The sequence below is a fragment of the Lissotriton vulgaris genome, chromosome 4_1 (assembly GCF_964263255.1).
Source record: "Lissotriton vulgaris chromosome 4_1, aLisVul1.2, whole genome shotgun sequence".
Classification (NCBI taxonomy): Eukaryota; Metazoa; Chordata; class Amphibia; order Caudata; family Salamandridae; genus Lissotriton; species Lissotriton vulgaris.
Window position 1 is genome coordinate 1,000,138,183 of NC_141691.1, and position 17,783 is coordinate 1,000,155,965.

The following is a 17,783-nucleotide window of genomic DNA, read 5'->3' on the forward strand; positions in this document are numbered from 1 at the left end:
TGAAAAGGGGGAGTAACTCCCACCCAGGCACCTCCAACTCCGATGCCGCTCAACAGGTCCCCGGCAGTCCCGTCCCTGGAAGGAGGGGGTAAGTGGCTCTCGAACAGCGCTCCTCAGCGCAGGTAAGGGGACAGCTCTTTTCAGGTTTCACATTGTTCAGGAAACGGGGGGTAACAGAGGTTCACTGTTCCTTCTCTAAAGGGGGTTTCTCAGGGTCGGAAAAAGATTGTCTCTTCTTACCAAGGGACCTCAAGGGGCAGTACTCTTGACTAAGCACGAGCCCCAGCAGTCACTTAATTTAATTCAGGGAAAACGTCAGTTTCTCCTATTCTGTGGAGTTCCCAGGGCAGAATTCAATAAAGGTGTGTCTACACAGGGTCAGGTCTAACGCCAGGGGTGATGACAGCAGAAAGGACGCAACCCTTGAAGGAAGTCAACCCCCTAAGTGTTCCACTCCCCTGACGCTTCAGCCTGCACTTCAGCTAGCTCTCTGATGACACAAAATGGCCACCCAGGTGCTGACCTTATATACCCCTGGACCCAGGTCACTAGAATGGGCCAGAAGGTTCTAGATCCCTCTCACTAGTCTATGGGCCAGTTCATGAGGTAAAATTCTTTGGCAGTTGGAAGCCACCATTTTGTAAAGGATCACCTCACTACCACCTCCATTTTAAAAGAACACCTGTGCCCCGTCATGGTGTAAAAATAATGAGGCACCCAGAGCTTTCAGGACATCACCAAAGTATGGTGGACGAAAAGGGGGAAATAAAATGTAGGAGGCAGAAAGGGGAGGAATAGAAAAAAAACAAAAGATAGGAGGGACCACCCAAAGGGCTAACAGGTCTAACACGCGTCCCCCCCAGCTGAAAGTGGGGAGAGCTCCCCAACCCCTTGGGAGTTCTCATTACTAAGGCGGAAATACCTTGAGAGACCGTCTACATTGGCCTGGTCCACTCCAGGGCGACGTTCCACCCGGAAGTCCATTCCCTGTAGAGAGATGGACCATCTCAACAACTTGGGATTCTCTCCCTTCATTTGCATTAGACAACGAAGGGGTCTGTACAAGGAAGTGCGAGCCAAACAAGTATGGCCGCAACTTCTTCAGAGCCCATACCACCGCGAAGGCTTCCCGCTCAATCGCACTCCACCTCTGTTCCCGGGGAAGCAGTCCCCTGGACAAGAAGACAACAGGTTGGTCCAGATCCTCTTCATTGAGTTGTGATAACACTGCCCCAATGCCATGCTCTGATGCATCCGTTTGGACAATGAATTCCTTGGAAAAATCAGGAGCCCTTAGGACCGGAGCTGCACACATTGCTTGCTTTAAGGTATCAAAGGCTCGTTGACAGGCCTCCGTCCAGACTACCCGTCGAGGTTGCTTCTTGGAAGTGAGTTCATTTAGGGGTGCCACAATTGTGCCATACCCCTTCACAAAGCGACGGTAATATCCTGTGAGGCCCAAGAATGCTCGAACCTCGGTTTGAGTCTTAGGGGGCTCCCAGGCCATGATAGCCTCAATCTTGGCCTGGAGGGGCTGCACCGTTCCCCTGCCCACCAAGTGACCTAGGTACACTACCGACCCCTGCCCAATCTGGCATTTGCTGGCTTTGCTTGTCAAGCCAGCCTGCTTCAGGGCTTAGAGCACAGCCTGTGAGTGACACAAGTGGTCCTCCCAGCTGCTACTGAAGACGGCAATGTCGTCTAGATAAGCAGCAGAAAAGGCCTCCATTCCGGAGAGCACCTTGTTCACCAGCCGCTGAAAAGTGGCAGAATCGTTCTTGAGCCCAAAGGTCATCCCACAGAACTGATAGTGGCCCTCAGGCGTGGAGAAGGCTGACCTTTCCTTTGATCCATCTGTAAGGGAGATCTGCCAGTAACCTGATGTGAGGTCAAAAGTACTTAGATATTGGGCAGCTCCCAGCCGGTCAATGAGCTCATCTGCCCTAGGGATTGGATGAGCATCAGTTTTTATCACTGAATTCAGTCCCCGGTAATCCACACAGAACCTGAGTTCCGGAGTGGTGCCCGGTGGGGCAGCTTTTGGTACCAGAACCACCGGACTGGACCAGGGGCTACTTGAAGGTTCAATCACTCCTAGCTCCAACATCTTAGTGACTTCACTGTGGATGCTGGCCTTCACCTTATCTGACAGCCGGTAAGTCTTAGACTTCACAGGTGGGCTGTCTCCTGTGTCCACATCATGGGTACACAGATGGGTCCTTCCCAGGATAAGGGAGAACAGCAAGGAATACTGCTCCAGGACTTGGCGAAGTCCCTCCGCTGTTCAGGAGTTAGGGATGGTGAGATAATCACTCCCTCCACCGACCCATCCTTTTCTTGAGACAAAAATAGATCAGGGAGAGGCTCACTTTCCTCTTCCTCTGCTCCATCAGTCACCATCATCAAGATGACCTCGGGCCTCTCATGGTGGGGTTTGAGGCGGTTGGCATGAAGCACCTGATGGGGTTGCCGGGGGGTCTTAAGGTCCACTAAGTAAGTGGCCTTGCCCTTCTTCTCAATCACCTCAAAGGGGCCTGTCCAGCAATCCTGGAGGGCACTAAGCTCTCCAGGCTCCATCACCCACACTTTCTGGCCAGGCTCCAACTCCACAGGGTGAGCATTGTGGTCATACCATTCTTTCATTACTGCCTGGCTGGCTTCCAAGTTGTCAGAAGCTTGCTCCCACAACTTAGCCAATTGGCTCCGGAAGGCCAGCATGTAGCTCACCACATCCTGGGGAAGCTTTCTGGGAGTCTTTTCCCATCCGTCTTTCACCGGGCTGAGAGGTCCACGAACAGGGTGCCCAGGGTGCCCATACAGAAGTTCGAAGGGGCTAAAGCCCACTCCTTTCTGTGGTACTTCCCTGTATGAGAACTACAGACAGGGTAGGAGGACGTCCCATTTCCTCCGCAGGCTCTCAGGCAGACTTCTGATCATGCCCTTCAAGGTTTTATTGAACCTTTCCACCAGACCATTGGTCTGGGGGTGGTAAGGGGTGGAGAACCGGTAGGTAACCTCACACTCCTTCCACATAGCCCGCATGTAGGCTGACATGAAATTGGTACCCCTGTCGGACACAACTTCCTTGGGGAAACCCACTCTGGTAAAAATCCACATCAGGGCCCTAGCCACTGCATGTGCAGTAACGGTCCTCAAAGGAATTGCCTCTGGGTACCGAATGGCAAGATCCACCAGAACCAGGATAAACCTGTGACCAGCTGAAGTGGTGGGATCCAATGGCCCAACAATGTCGATGCCCACCATTTCAAAGGGGGTGCAAACGATAGGTAGTGGTTTCAGGGGAGCTTTTAGCTTAACCCCTGTTTTCCCACTGGCTTGGCAAGACACACACGTCCTACAGTAAGTGTCAGACGCCACCCTCATTTGAGGCCAGTAAAAATGGGGGACAAGCCGGGCAAAGGTCTTGTCCTGACCCAAGTGTCCTTCCAAGGGTATTTCGTTAGCCAATTCTAAAAGAAAAGCTTGGTAACGTTGGGGGACTACCAAGGCCCGTGACGACCTGTGCACTGGTGCCTTGGGTTCACTGTAGAGAAGACCATCCTCCCAGTAAATATGGAAGTTCCCTGCAATGTTACCCGCTGCCTGGGCTTCGGCCTGATGCCTCAGACCCTCAAGGGTAGGGCACTCCTTCTGGCCCTGACAGAACTCTTCCCTGGTAGGCTCCCCCTCCACATGCCATTCGGCAGGGATAGGTAGGTTTTCCAGGGAGACAACATCCCCCTCCGTTGGCTCCGGGTCCACCACCACAGGTGGCCCATCCATCTCACCGGGTGTGGATGCCGAGGCAGGGATCTCCTGTCCCCGGATCTCTCCCTCTTTGGCAGCTGGCTGTGCCTTTGTTCCAGGCTCCAGCCCTGGCGAACTCCTCCTCCGGGTAGTCGCGGACCTTGTGCTGGCACAGGTCCAGTCAGGTGTACCCAGCATCTCTGAGTGAGTCCGGTATTCCACCTGCTTCCAAGCATTGTGTTCCATATCATTCCCCAACAGACAATCAACTGGCACGGCAGGGCTTACGGCAACTCGAAGAGGACCTGCAACCCCTCCCCACTCAAAGGGAACCTCAGCCACAGGGTAGTGGCCTATTCTGCCATCAGCCATCGCGGCGGGGTGGAGTACGTGTGGAATCACCTGCTCTGGGGACACCAGATGACTCCTTACCATAGTCATACTAGCACCAGTATCCCTCAGAGCTTCCCCTCTTTGGCCATTGATGGTGACCCACTGCCCATACTTGGTAGTTTTTGAGGGCACCTGGATCTTAGGAACCATCTCCCGATCTCCCAGGGACACTAAGGTGACTCCCGCCCATTCCCCTCCCTTATCTAAGGGCAACTCCTCCCCGAGCACTATACTAGCTACTCACGGGGCTTTTCCTCCAGTGGGAGGGGGTGGTCTCTTTGAGCACTTGACATCTCCTTTATAGTGCCCAACCCCACCACATTCATAACAGCGGACAACCCTTGGCTGCTGACTATGGTCAGGGTGAGGGTTTTTCGGCGGGTTGGCCCTAGGAATGAAACCTGATCCCTTTCCTTGGAAACTGTTTTTGGGGCCTTTTGAGAACTCCCTCTTCTTATCTCCCCACTCTGTCTTCTTGGGAGCGCCCTGACCAGTCCTTTGGGAATCCCCTCCAGTCCCCTTTGAGGACACCCGGGTACTAGCCCAGATGTCCGCCTCCTCAGCAAGCTTCCTGGGACTGGTCAGCGTGCTGTCCACCAGGTGTTGTCGCAGCTCTGGAAAACATTTCTCGAGTAGGTGCTCCTTTAGGATTAGATCATACAACCCCTCGTAGTCCCCCACCTCGCTGCCTTGCACCCAACCCTCTAGGGCCTTCTTGGCATAGTCTTGGAAATCCACCCAGTTCTGTGTAGCCAGTTTGTGGCTGTTCCTGAATTTCTGTCTGTACTTTTTAGGAGTCAGCCCAAACTTCTTGATCAGCGCCACTTTCATGGTGGGGTAGTTAGTCTGTTCCTCCTGCTCTAGGGCTAGAAGTGCATCCCTTCCCACTGGAGGCATATATTTGTACAGGCCACCCCCCCAGTGAATTTCTGATATCCCATGGGCTCTTAGCGAGACCTCATAGGCAGCCAACCATTTTGCAATGTCGTCCCCTACACTGTAAATGGCGACTACGTATTTTGGCTGGTAGGGTCTGGGCTCCCTGATGATTTCTTTGGGTATGCTGCCACCAACAGGAGTACTAGGAGTCCCTATTTGCAGGGCCTTGAGGTCTAACTCCTTTAAAATCAATTCATGAGCAGGCCTCTGTTCCTCCCTCTCCTTCTCCAACCTAGCTAACTCCCACTTCAACTACCTTAACTCTCTCCGGTCAGCTCATTCAGCTTCGGTCAAGCTCCTTACAGAGACACTACTGCCCTCCCTCGAAAGTGTCCTAGGACCTTGTAGTAGGTTCCCCCTTTCGGTTTGGTACAGTTCATCCATCCCAATGACCGGGTCCCTATCCCCCTCTTCCTCCTCCTTCCCATCTGGGTGAGCTGCCACCCATGCTCTCAAGCTGGTTTGGAGTTCCCCCTTTTTCGCACCACGCTTGAAGAACACCCCCTTTCTCTGGCAAAATTCCCTCCGTTGGGCCGCAGTGTAGGTCTCCAACTCCTCCAATTTAAAATTCCATTTTGCCAACAGGGTCTCAGACGGTCACTTTGAAGAATTCAAGAAAGAGACGTTAATTAAGGGCTACCTCCACCCACCACCAGAAAAGAATTTGGAAAAACAAAACTTCTAATTAGGGAGTCCGCCAGGAGAAAACTCCAGGTGTAGGTACGTGGTGCACACTAGGCTACTGCTAAGTGGACGCAAGCACAAGCTCTCATCCCACCGCTGAAAACCAATTATGTTGGACCTGGGGTTACCAGTCCACATAGGGTAGCCTGGCACAGAGTAGGCAGGTCTATTCACAAAGGCAATTGTGTTATGCTTGCGTCACACTCCACACAGCAATCCAGCGCCCATCCACTAAAAATGACACTACACCAGATTAGAAAAATACGGAATACTTTATAAAAATTCTTTGAATGGTCATACCCCGTCAACCAGGGGTTTTTACATATAGCAAGCATTTCCACATTTGATTTCCAGTATCCTTATACATTCATCATTACATTTGGTTTTAGAACCTTATTGTCTATTGGCAAGAATTCAGTAATCCCCTCCAATGCGCTATATTTCAGTCAGTACTTTTGTGGTTTGAATTTCAAGTTAGCTGTAAGAACACCCCCCGCCATCAATTCAGAGAAGCAAGAGTGCACAATCTTAAACCTTGAAAAGTATTTGACACTTCCCTTATAATAAATTCAGAGAATGCATTGACAAATATCAGGTCGGTTTAAGTAGATCACCCGTGGTGTTCTGGCTACCAGTTTACTCGAATAATGAGCCAGCAATAGTGCTATTAATGGTAGCTCACTAGTTCTAGAATGTTAGTCTTTCCAGTATAGGCTCCCCTGGCCTATTTGTCAGTTCCCTTCAGGTTTCCAGGAAATAGTTCATTTATTATACCCTGTGGCGATGCCTACGTTTTGATGTCCTTCCCCATCTCCCAGAACCCGGCTTACTTATGGCAGAATTGTTGTATGTCCTGATTCAGCCAACCCGTGCAGCGGGAGTCGTCACCTTACCACAGGCAGACTCTTCTCTTAGAGTCCGCTCTCTCCCCAGCCAGGCCGATTTACTCTCTGGGCCTGTGCGGGTGGGAAGACGCTACCGCTTCACCTTCCAGCTGACTCCTCCTCAGCACGATCACCCCCCAAAGACACTTCCCCCGCCTCTTGGGTAAAAGCCTTGCTTCACTGGGCCTGCACGGGAGGGAAGTGGTTGTTCTACGACGCCGCCCCTCTGACACGCTGACAAGATCCCTGCTGGGCCTCCGCGGGAGGGAGATGCCTCGGACATATGCGGCCTCCTTAGAGCTAGTCAGCAGCGGCTCCCGCTGCACCTCTCACACAGTCTCCTCCCTATCTGAAAAGGGGGCGCAACTCCCACCCGGGCACCTCCAACTCCGATGCCGCTCAACAGGTCCCCGGCAGTCCCGTCCCTGGAAGGAGGGGGGAAATGGCTCTCGAACAGCCCTCCTCAGCGCAGGTAAGGGGACAGCTCTTTGCAGGTTTCAGATTGTTCAGGAAATGGGGGGGTGACAGAGGTTCACCGTTCCTTCTCTAAAGGGGGTTTCTCAGGGTCGGAAAAAGATCGGCTCTTCTTACCGAGGGACCTCAAGGGGCAGTACTCTTGACTCAGCACGAGCCCCAGCAGTTTCCTAATTTGATTCAGGGAAAGCGTCAGTTTCTCTTATTCTGTGGAGTTCCCAGGGCAGAATTCAATAAAGGTGTGTCTACACCGGGTCAGGTCAAAGGCCGGGGGTGATGACAGCAGAAAGGACGCAACCCTTGAAGGAAATCAACCCCCTAAGTGCTCCACTACCCTGACGCTTCAGCATGCACTCCAGCTAGCTCTCTGATGACACAAAATGGCTGCCCAGGTGCTGACCTTATATACCCCTGGACCCAGGTCACTAGAATGGGCCGGAAGGTTCTATATCCCTCCCACTAGTCTATGGGCCAGTTCCTGAGGTAAAATTCTTTGGCAGTTGGAAGCCACCATTTTGTAAAGGATCACCTCACTACCGCCTCCATTTTAAAAGAACACCTGTGCCCCGTCATGGTGTAAAAATAATGAGGCACCCAGAGCTCTAAGGACATCACCAATAAAAAGTATGGTGGACGAAAAGGGGGAAATAAAATGTAGGAGGCAGAAAGGGGAGGAAAAGGAAAAAAAAAAAGATAGGAAGGACCGCCCAAAGGGCTAACAGGTCTAACACACCCCAAAACCCAAACCCACCCTAAACCCTAAAAATACCCCTGTACCCCAAAGCCTAAATTTCCCCAAACCATAAAAATACCCCATCACTCCAAAACTCAAACCCACCCTGAACCCTAAAAATGCACACTGCACCCCTAAAACCTAAACTCACCCTGAACCCTATAATTATCTCCTGCACCCCAAAACCAAAACCCACCCTAAACCCTAAAAATGCCTCTGTTCCCCAAATCCTAAATACCCCTAAACCCTAAAAATACCCAAGCACCCCAAAATCCAAACCCACCCTATACCCCAAAATTACCCTGTGCACCCCACTACCCAAACTCACCCTGAACCATTAAAATACCCCTGAACCCCAAAACATATACCCTACAACCCAAAACCATATACTTACCTTAAACTTAAATTTAAAAAACATATGATTTTACCATTCATGCATTTACAACTAATTTCGTCGTAAAAGCATGCGTGGTAAAAGCATATAAAATGTAATGCCATGCATTATAATGGCATTGTGAAGTAATTGTACATGCGTTATCTTTGTATGGGGAGTGATGGTATGCGGGGTAAAAGTTTTGTTGTAAAGGTGCATTACCTCCGCTGACCGCACAGCACCTAGAACATTTTCCAGTCTCCTGCATTCTCAATATCAGGATAACTATTTTAGAGTCTATGATAGTCGTTGTTTAAAGGGTGGAACTGCCCTTGAGAATGCTAAGGTGACCAGGTAACTCTCCAAATACTCCTAACTGGTCCCTCTGAGAGTCTACCTGTCAGAATTTGTCACCAAATCAGGGTGGAGTATTCAAACAGAACTCTTTCACACTTTTCAAAAGTTTTCAAACTTTACAGTTACCAATACTTGTTTGAGTTTTGGACTAAAAAGCTGAGATTTATGTTTTACTTAAAAATGTTTATCCATGGAACCCTCTGGTGGGTTTTGCTAAATTTGGTATTTTGGTATCTACAAATTCAAAACAATATAATATTTTTTATAAATTGGTGTTTGATTTCATTTGTGTTGTGTGAACTTCTTATTCTGTTGTTCGGTGGTTCTAAATGCATTACACTCGTTCCTTTGTTTAAGCCTTTCTGTTCAAAATCACAGCTACCCAGGGTTGACCTAGAGGTTTTGAAAACTAGCCTGACTGAACCAAGGGCAAATTTGTGAGTGTATTTGGTAGTGAGGTTGCACAACCACGCCATGTAATGGACAACAATCCTTAAACCCCTTATTAAATGCATGCCACTTTGGTGAGAATTTAGAGACTAGCTCACTCCTACAAGTAATAGGATGCATAGAAGGTCCTTGTGTATCAATCTATCCACGATTAGAAACTGAATCTCTTCATCGAAATTGAAGTACCAACATTCAGTAAATATCCATTTAGCTTGCAATCTTGTGTACCTGATCACAGACCTATTGTGAAATACCCAGGTAGTACTCACAATTCCTTTATGTTCTACCACTGTGACCTTTATGAACATTGTCACATGGAGAGTTGGAGACCTAGTCAAGTCAAGTCAAGTCAATAAATTTATATAGCGCGCTACATACCCAGAGGGTCTCAAGGCGCTTGAAGAAGGATGGGGAATTACTTGTCAAATATCCACGTTTTAAGTTGCTTTCTGAATGCTAGGTGGTTCTGAATAAGGCGAAGGTGAGTGGGAAGTGAGTTCCAGGTTTTAGCTGCCAGGTAGGAGAAGGATCTACCTCCCATGGTGGTTTTGTTGATGCGAGGTACAGTGGCAAGGGCTTGGTTGGAGGATCGTAGCTGGCGGGGGGGGGTGTAGAAGGACAGTCGTATGTTGAGGCATTCAGGTCCGATTTCGTAGAGTGCTTTGTGTGCGTGGGTGAGGAGCCGGAAAGTAATCCTCTTATTGACGGGGAGCCAGTGGAGGTTTTTCAGGTGACCAGAGATGTGTTCTTTACGCGGGATGTCTAATATGAGCCTGGCTGAAGCGTTCTGGATGCGTTGGAGTTTTTTCTGGAGTTTTGCGGTGGTACCGGCGTAGAGGGTATTTCCGTAGTCCAGTCGGCTCGTGACCAGAGCGTGGGTGACTGTTTTTCTGGTTTCGGTGGGGATCCAGCGAAATGTTTTTTTGAGCATGCGAAGAATGTTGAAGCAAGATGAAGAAACGGCGTTGACTTGTCTGTTCATCGAGAGTGAGGAATCCAGGATGACGCCCAGGTTCCGTGCGTGGTCCGTTGGGATGGGTGCTTTTCCAAGGGCCTCTGGCCACCAAGAGTCATCCCAGGCGGAGGGGGAGGTGCCTAGGATGAGAAATTCTGTTTTGTCTGAGTTCAGTTTCAGACGGCTGTGCTTCATCCATATTGCTACTTCTTTCATTCCTTCATGCAGGTTGGTTTTGGCAGTGTTAGGGTCTCTGGTGAGTGATAGGATCAGTTGAGTGTCGTCGGCGTAGGAGATGATGTTGAGGTTGTGTTGGCGTGCGATGACCGCGAGGGGGCTCATGTATACGTTGAAGAGGGTGGGGCTGAGTGAAGATCCTTGTGGTACGCCGCAGATGACTTCAGTGGCCTCTGACTTGAAAGGTGGAAGGCGGACTCTCTGGGTTCTTCCGGTGAGGAACGAGGTGATCCATTCCAGTGCTTTTCCTTGGATTCCGACATTTCTGAGGCGTTGTAAAAGGGTGCTATGACAGACCGTGTCGAAGGCAGCGGAGAGGTCGAGGAGGATGAGGGCGACTGTGTCTCCATTGTCCAGTAGAGTTCTAATCTCGTCTGTTGCTGCGATGAGGGCGGTTTCAGTGCTGTGCTTGGCTCGGAAGCCGGATTGTGAGGAGTTGAGGGATTTGTTGGCTTCGAGGAAGGCGGCGAGCTGGTTGTTGACAGCCTTCTCGATGACTTTGGCCGGGAAAGGAAGGAGTGAGATAGGGCGGTAGTTTTTGAGTTCAGTGGGGTCAGCTGTGGGTTTCTTAGGAGGGCGCTGAGTTCGGCATGTTTCCAGCTTTCCGGGAAGGTTGTGGAGTTGAGGGAGCAGTTGATGACGTCTCGGAGGTGCGGTGCTATGATGGAGTCTGCTTTGTTAAAGATGTGGTGAGGGCATGGGTCTGTGGGGGATCCTGAGTGGATGGAGTTCATCAGACGGATGGTGTCCTCAGTGGAGATTGGCTTCCAGTCATTGAGGATGTTCAGGGGGGGTGGGGGTCCTGCAGGGGGTTGGGTGGGTTGGTCTTTGGGTCGGTTGTCAAAGCTGTTGTGGATGTCTGCAATTTTGTTGTGGAAGAATGAGGCTAGGGAGTCGCAGAGGGCTTGAGAGGGGGTGATGTCGTTGGAGTTGGCTGAGGGGTTGGTAAATTCCTTGACGATGTTGAATAATTCCTTGCTGTTGTGGGCGTTGTTCTCTAGTCGGTCCTTGAAAGTGGCTTTCTTGGCATTTCGGATCAGTTGGTGGTGTATGCGGGTGGCGTTTTTTAAGGCGTCCTTGGTGCTGGTGGTTGGGTCTTTTTTCCTGGTCTTCTCAAGGGAGCGACAGAGTTTCTTGGATTTCTTGGATTCTTGGACACTAAAAAATGCTTAATCCACACTTCACATATCAATTAGATATGTTATTTTCAAAGGAAAGCCATATCTGCTCCCTTAATCCTTGACTCCGAGCTCCATTCTTAAATTCTCAGAAACCAAGGGAAAGGAGACACAACATTACATATAAGAAAACACAAACTGTAGTTGAACGTACAGTTGTTATATCCTCGTGCTTCCTCGTCCTCCCTGCTGCTCTCACCTCGCCGCATGCATTGGAATGTGGAATCCTGTGCCCAGACATTCCAGTGATTCCTCTGCAGCGGTTGGCGTGGGCTCTGGTTAACCTTATCTCTTGTCCTGTAATAAATCATCTTCATCACAGCTACCTGTTGTCTGCCTCGCTCCTTGATGATGGACACTTCACTGGCGACTTGAGGTGAACGAACCTACGCGACCCCAGAGCCCGCAGCCCCGGTTTTCCCGGACCACGATTACCGTTGCTGTTCGAAGGTGTTTAATCTCTTCGTCCACCCCCTCCGAGTCTTCATTTCCGCTGCAACGCTCATTTGGTGAAAATCCCGCTTTCTTCAACCCAAGCGGTGAGATTATTTTCAATTTTAATGACTTTCGTTTAATTTTGACTGCACAAATTGACGCGTTCTCTTCACCACGCGCCTTCATTGTTCAGCGCGAGCAAGTACACGCGCACCTCGTTGTCAGCATTCCAATCTGTCGGCATTGGCAACCGGACAGCGTCAGCGCTCCACATGCTGCTATTGTGACATCACAAAGGGTTTCTTCTAGGAAATCGCTCTAGCTGCTATTGTGACAACAGAAAGTCTTTACCCATTTACTCTTCAGGAAAAGGTTCATCACATTTATGACATCATAATATCCAAGTGAAATAATTTTTTTTTTCTACACGCTATTGGAATTTTCTCTACTTTTTCTTGTCATATTCTTTACTTCTCAATGGAGAGCTTCAATGCTCCTCCGCCATTCTTGGCAAGCCCCGGTGAACCACCATTGGAGTGGAAACAATGGCGTGAAGGATTTGAGGCCTATCTGGAAGCTATAGGAGGCGAGAATTTCACAGACAAACGCAAATTCGCAATTCTTAAACATTCTCTTGGCGCAGAAGGAAGACAAATACTCTCTCATCTCCCTCCTATCACAGTAGACGATGAAGAAGAAGAAGAGGCCGATGTCTACGAAAATGCAATAATGCAACTCGACAAACAATTCATAAAGAAAGTTAATGAAGTCGTGGCACGTCACAAGTTCCTTAGCAGAAAACAACTTCCAGTGGAACCAGTTGATTCCTTTATCAAAGATTTAAGGATCCTTGCAGCCAAGTGCAACTACCAACAATTTCAAGATCAAATGCTAAGGGACCAGCTCGTGCACAACGTCTCTGATGTGAAACTTCAAGAAAAATTACTTGACGCGAAGGATCTATCTCTTTCAAAAGCGATTGACATCGCTCACCGATTTGAGGATATGAAACTTGGAATAAAAGAACTATCTGAAAAGAAACCAAAAGATCTTCCTTTAGAAAATCAAAGTATATCAGTTGTCCAAAACGTCAAAAAGAATCCAACTTCTTTTGCTTCCAACAAACCTATGTTCACTTCTACATCTCATCAAAACTTCAGAAAAGATGTTATCTGTTTCAAATGTGGTTTTCCCGGCCATGTGGCTACGGATAAGAGATGTCCCGCTATTGGACAGTTTTGCAACTATTGTAAGTCCAGAGGCCATTTCTCTAGGATGTGTAGAAATCGCAACAAGTCAAGATATTCTAGTTCTGACCCCAGACGCCCCAGGTTCTCTGAAGTCCAACCTGTGGACATTGATGACGATGAATACGACGACATCTGTACTGTCTACGAAGTTGGAGGGGAAAAGAAAGACTCACCCTTCTGTATGCTTCAAATTGGTTCCAAGTCGATAAAAGTCATGGCCGACTCTGGAGCAAAATATACTTTAATAGGCGATGACGTGTTACTAAATGAATTTCCTGATGTTGTTTCATTATTTCCCTCTGACATAAAATTAAGGGGTTATGGGAAAAAACCTATTGATGTTTTTGGATATTTTCCATCCACTTTATCGTTCAAGGGCAAATCGATTCAAGCTAAGGTTTATGTTGCCAAAGATGGGTCGTGTTTACTTGGTTGGCCACAGCAAAGAGAATTGATGATAAAACTTGATCCCAATCACCCCGATCAAGTTTTAGGGTATTCTGACTTCATCAATTCTGTTGATGTGGTCCCAGACAACAAATGGGAAACTATCTTTCCCCAAGTTTTTTCCCCTACTTTGGGTTTACTCAAAAATTTCAAACATAAAATTATTCTCAAGCACAATGCCGTTCCAAAAGTACATAAGGTACGCAACATACCTTTAGCCTTACGTGAATCTGTAAAAGTTGAGCTTCAAAGATTGTGTGACTTAGATGTAATTGAGGAAATTGAATCCTCCGAGTGGCTTTCGCCAGTAGTTGTTGCCCACAAGCCTAACGGTAAAATTCGTTTATGTGTTGATATGCGCGATTTAAATTCAAGCGTGTGGGTGGATAGGCATCCTTTACCCAATATTGGTGAAATGTTTGCTAAACTGAAGGATGCATCCATTTTCACCACTTTGGATTTATCTAACGCATATCACCAGATTGCTCTGCATGATGACAGTAGACATTTGACTTCATTTATTACCACTGAGGGTGCATACCGTTATAAAAGAATGCCTTTTGGGTTAGTGTCCGCATCCTCAGTGTTTCAGCGTGTAATGCACAACATGTTTAAGAATGTACCCAATGTATTATATTTTCAGGACGACATCCTTGTTTTTGGTAAGGATGAACGTGAACATTCAGAAGTTTTATTTAAAGTTCTTTCCATCCTTCAGGACAACGGTCTCACTCTCACCAAAGAAAAGTGCAAATTTGGAAAAAATTCTGTAGATTATCTCGGTCATTCCATTAGCAGTCAAGGCATTTCTCCCAAAGTCAGTCTGGTCAAAGCAATTGAAAATGCACCTGAACCTGCCAACAAAGATCAACTGAGGTCTTTCCTCGGTTTGGCCGAGTATTATGCCAAATTCATTCCATCTTTCTCTGATAAAACATCTCACCTTCGCAACCTGATGAAGAACCATCAGGAATTTGTTTGGGACGATAACTGTAAATGTCAATTCAATTTTATCAAAAAATGTATCATTTCTGCTCCTGCTTTAGCACCTTTCGACACTAATTGTAAATCCTTTATTGTTACTGACGCCAGCAATGTTGGCATTGGCGCTGTTCTGATGCAAAAGCAACACAGAGGTCTTGTTACCATTGCTTTTGCATCAAGGCCTTTACGGGGTGCTGAGACGAAATATTCCACTCTTGAGAAGGAGACATTAGCCTGTTGGTGGGGCATTGAATACTTTCGTAGATATGTATATGGCACTGACTTTGTAGTACGCTCAGACCATCGGCCCCTTGTAGACCTTTTCACAACCAAAGGCTGCGGTAAAGCCACTTCTAGAATTGCTAGGTGGCAGTATAAACTTCAAGATTTTCATTTTTCTCTTGAGTACATTCCCGGTGCTAAGAATGTCCTAGCTGACTTTCTTTCAAGACTTCCCATCGATGATGATAATTTTGTTGCACCTGATGATGACCCTGACAAAGTTGTATCTATTTGTGAGGTATCCAATGGATGCATTAGTGAAGATGTTTGGAATTCTGCTTGTGCTGATGACCAAGTTTATTTAGATGTCATATCTTTTGTCAAAAATGGTTGGCCTCCAAAAAATAGTCTACCTCCTAATGTTTTGCCTTACTCTCATGTGGCTCCTGAACTCTCAGTCCGAGGGGAAACCCTCTTGAGAGGTTTATTGTTAGTAGTTCCTGATAACTTGAGAAACACTGTTTTGGACATGGCTCATGAGGGTCATCCAGGCATGTCCAATATGAAAAAAAGGATTAGGAGTGAATTTTGGTGGCCTGGGGTCGACAAACTTATCGAGAGAAAGGTACGATCGTGTGTTGAATGTTGTGTGAGTGACAAATCTCAAAAGCCTGTTAAGTACCTCCACGATCCCATCTCAAGACCGTCAAAACCATGGGAATGTGTTTCTGTTGACATTGCTGGTCCTATGTCTTTTGGTCAGGGTCCTGTATACGCCATTGTCCTGATAGACCAGTTCTCTAGTTGGCCAGAAGTCCAGTTCGTTTCTGTTGTATCTTCTAGGGTGGTTATCGATTTTCTAAATTCGATTTTTGAAAAGGAAGGTTTTCCCTCTTCCTTGCTTTCTGATAACGGCCCTCAGTTTACCTCTTCCGAGATGAAATTCTTCTGTAGCAATCATGGTATTCGACACAAACGTTCATCTGTTTATTACCCTCAAGGCAATGGCATGGTTGAAAGGTGGATCAGGGTGCTCAAAGAAGGTCTACAACTAGCTGTGTGCAATGGTGAGAATTGTTACGAGGCTGTTAGGAAGCTTTTGTGGAGCTATCGGAATACACCTAAGGCCTATGGTGAACCTTCTCCTTTTGAAATAATGCGGGGGAGGAAAGGTGTGTGTAATTTAAGCCAACCCTGGATGCATGATCTTGCCAAGGGCAACCATGCCAGTCGTCGTTCCCCTTTAGTGCCTTCTTCTTCCAGCAATCCCTGTAAGGTTGGTGATTGGGTACGTGTGAGAAAGTCTGGTTTTATTAAATCTGGTGTTTCACGTTTTTCTGACCCGATGTTAGTTGTTAGAGTTGGTAAGCAGGTTGTGGAGTTGTCAGACGGCAATGTGTGGAGCCTTTCTAAGGTTGTCAAGGTTCCTTTTTCCCTTAGCAGTTCTTTTGCTCCCAACCACACTAGGACCTTTTCTACTGGTTTCAATTCAAGTCATTCTCCTGTTTCCCTACCTTCTGTTGGGTCCACTCCCCTCCACTCCCCTCGTCCAATTTCCTCCCGTTCGAGGAAACCTCCTGTGTGGCATAAAGATTACATGGTTGGTAAATAACCTTTTCCTTTCCAGATTGATCTCAATGTTATATGTCTGCATTTATTGCTCTGCCTGTATGTACATACTGTTAAGATTAATTCTTTCTTTTCTAGAAAGGAGGATGTGTTATATCCTCGTGCTTCCTCGTCCTCCCTGCTGCTCTCACCTCGCCGCATGCATTGGAATGTGGAATCCTGTGCCCAGACATTCCAGTGATTCCTCTGCAGCGGTTGGCGTGGGCTCTGGTTAACCTTATCTCTTGTCCTGTAATAAATCATCTTCATCACAGCTACCTGTTGTCTGCCTCGCTCCTTGATGATGGACACTTCAACAGTCCATCTACTTAAGGCAATAGAAGAATCTTTTGTCTTCATAAAAGTGGAGAGGCACTGTAATATAACCCTGAGACCAGAGACAATTTTATTGTATGTTGTGCAATACTGAATCTACCCACTGATCCCAATAATGATAATTCAGAGGGTGAAGATCTGCCACCAAGCAGAAAGGCAATCACAGGCGTTGAAACACTAAGAGCAGGTGAGGCAAAAACACCAGAAATGGCATTACAGACAATCACTTTTATGATTAATACCATTTATTTACGTAGTCATAAAGAATATTTTAACAACGTTTCAAAAAAGTAAACCTAAATCTTTGTTTTTCACAAGAGGAGGGGAAAAATGTAGAAGCAGTGCAAAGAAACAAAAATGTTCAACTATTCAACTTGTTATATATTGTAATGCACTGTTCAACAAAAATAAACACTTTGTTTTATTCTTGCTAAAATACATTTCTGATTTACTGCATCTGTCTCTTCCATAACATTTCATCTCCTAGCAACTCCACTTGTCACAGACACGCACGTAGGTGCCATCACTTTTTGTTGAGTCAGTTTTCTCTTGCATTTCCCTTTGAGTGGTCTGTATTCAATGTAATGCAGTAGTGGTGTGGGCCTAACTCCGTCATATTCAGACTAAAGATCCCAATTTCTACCTGTTAATATAAGGTTATTCCTGATATAACTCATGTGGCAGTGGTGGCTGCCATCTTCGGCGAGCGGAGGGGGAAAATGGGAGGTGGGTGGGCGGTTTCATAAAATAAAAAAACTATTAAGTATACAAAATGTAAAAAATCTTACTGTAGTTGCTGTTGCGGCGATATTGCTACAGTCTTCTTCCCTTGTAACTCCAGGGCCACAGCTAACTCTCTTACCCAATCCTGGTGCTGCTCTCACAGCATCAGAGCAGCACCAGGATTGGTGGGAGCGGCCTCTATAAGTGCTCACAAGAGCACTGAGGCTTTTGCTTTCTCACTGGGTTAGAGAGGTTTAATGTGTGCATGTGTGTCTGGCCACCATTAAACATACAACCAAAGAGACATGTACACTTTAAACAAGTGCAAAAGGCAGCCCACCCTTCTTTCTGCTGCTGTTGCCATTCAGCAACGA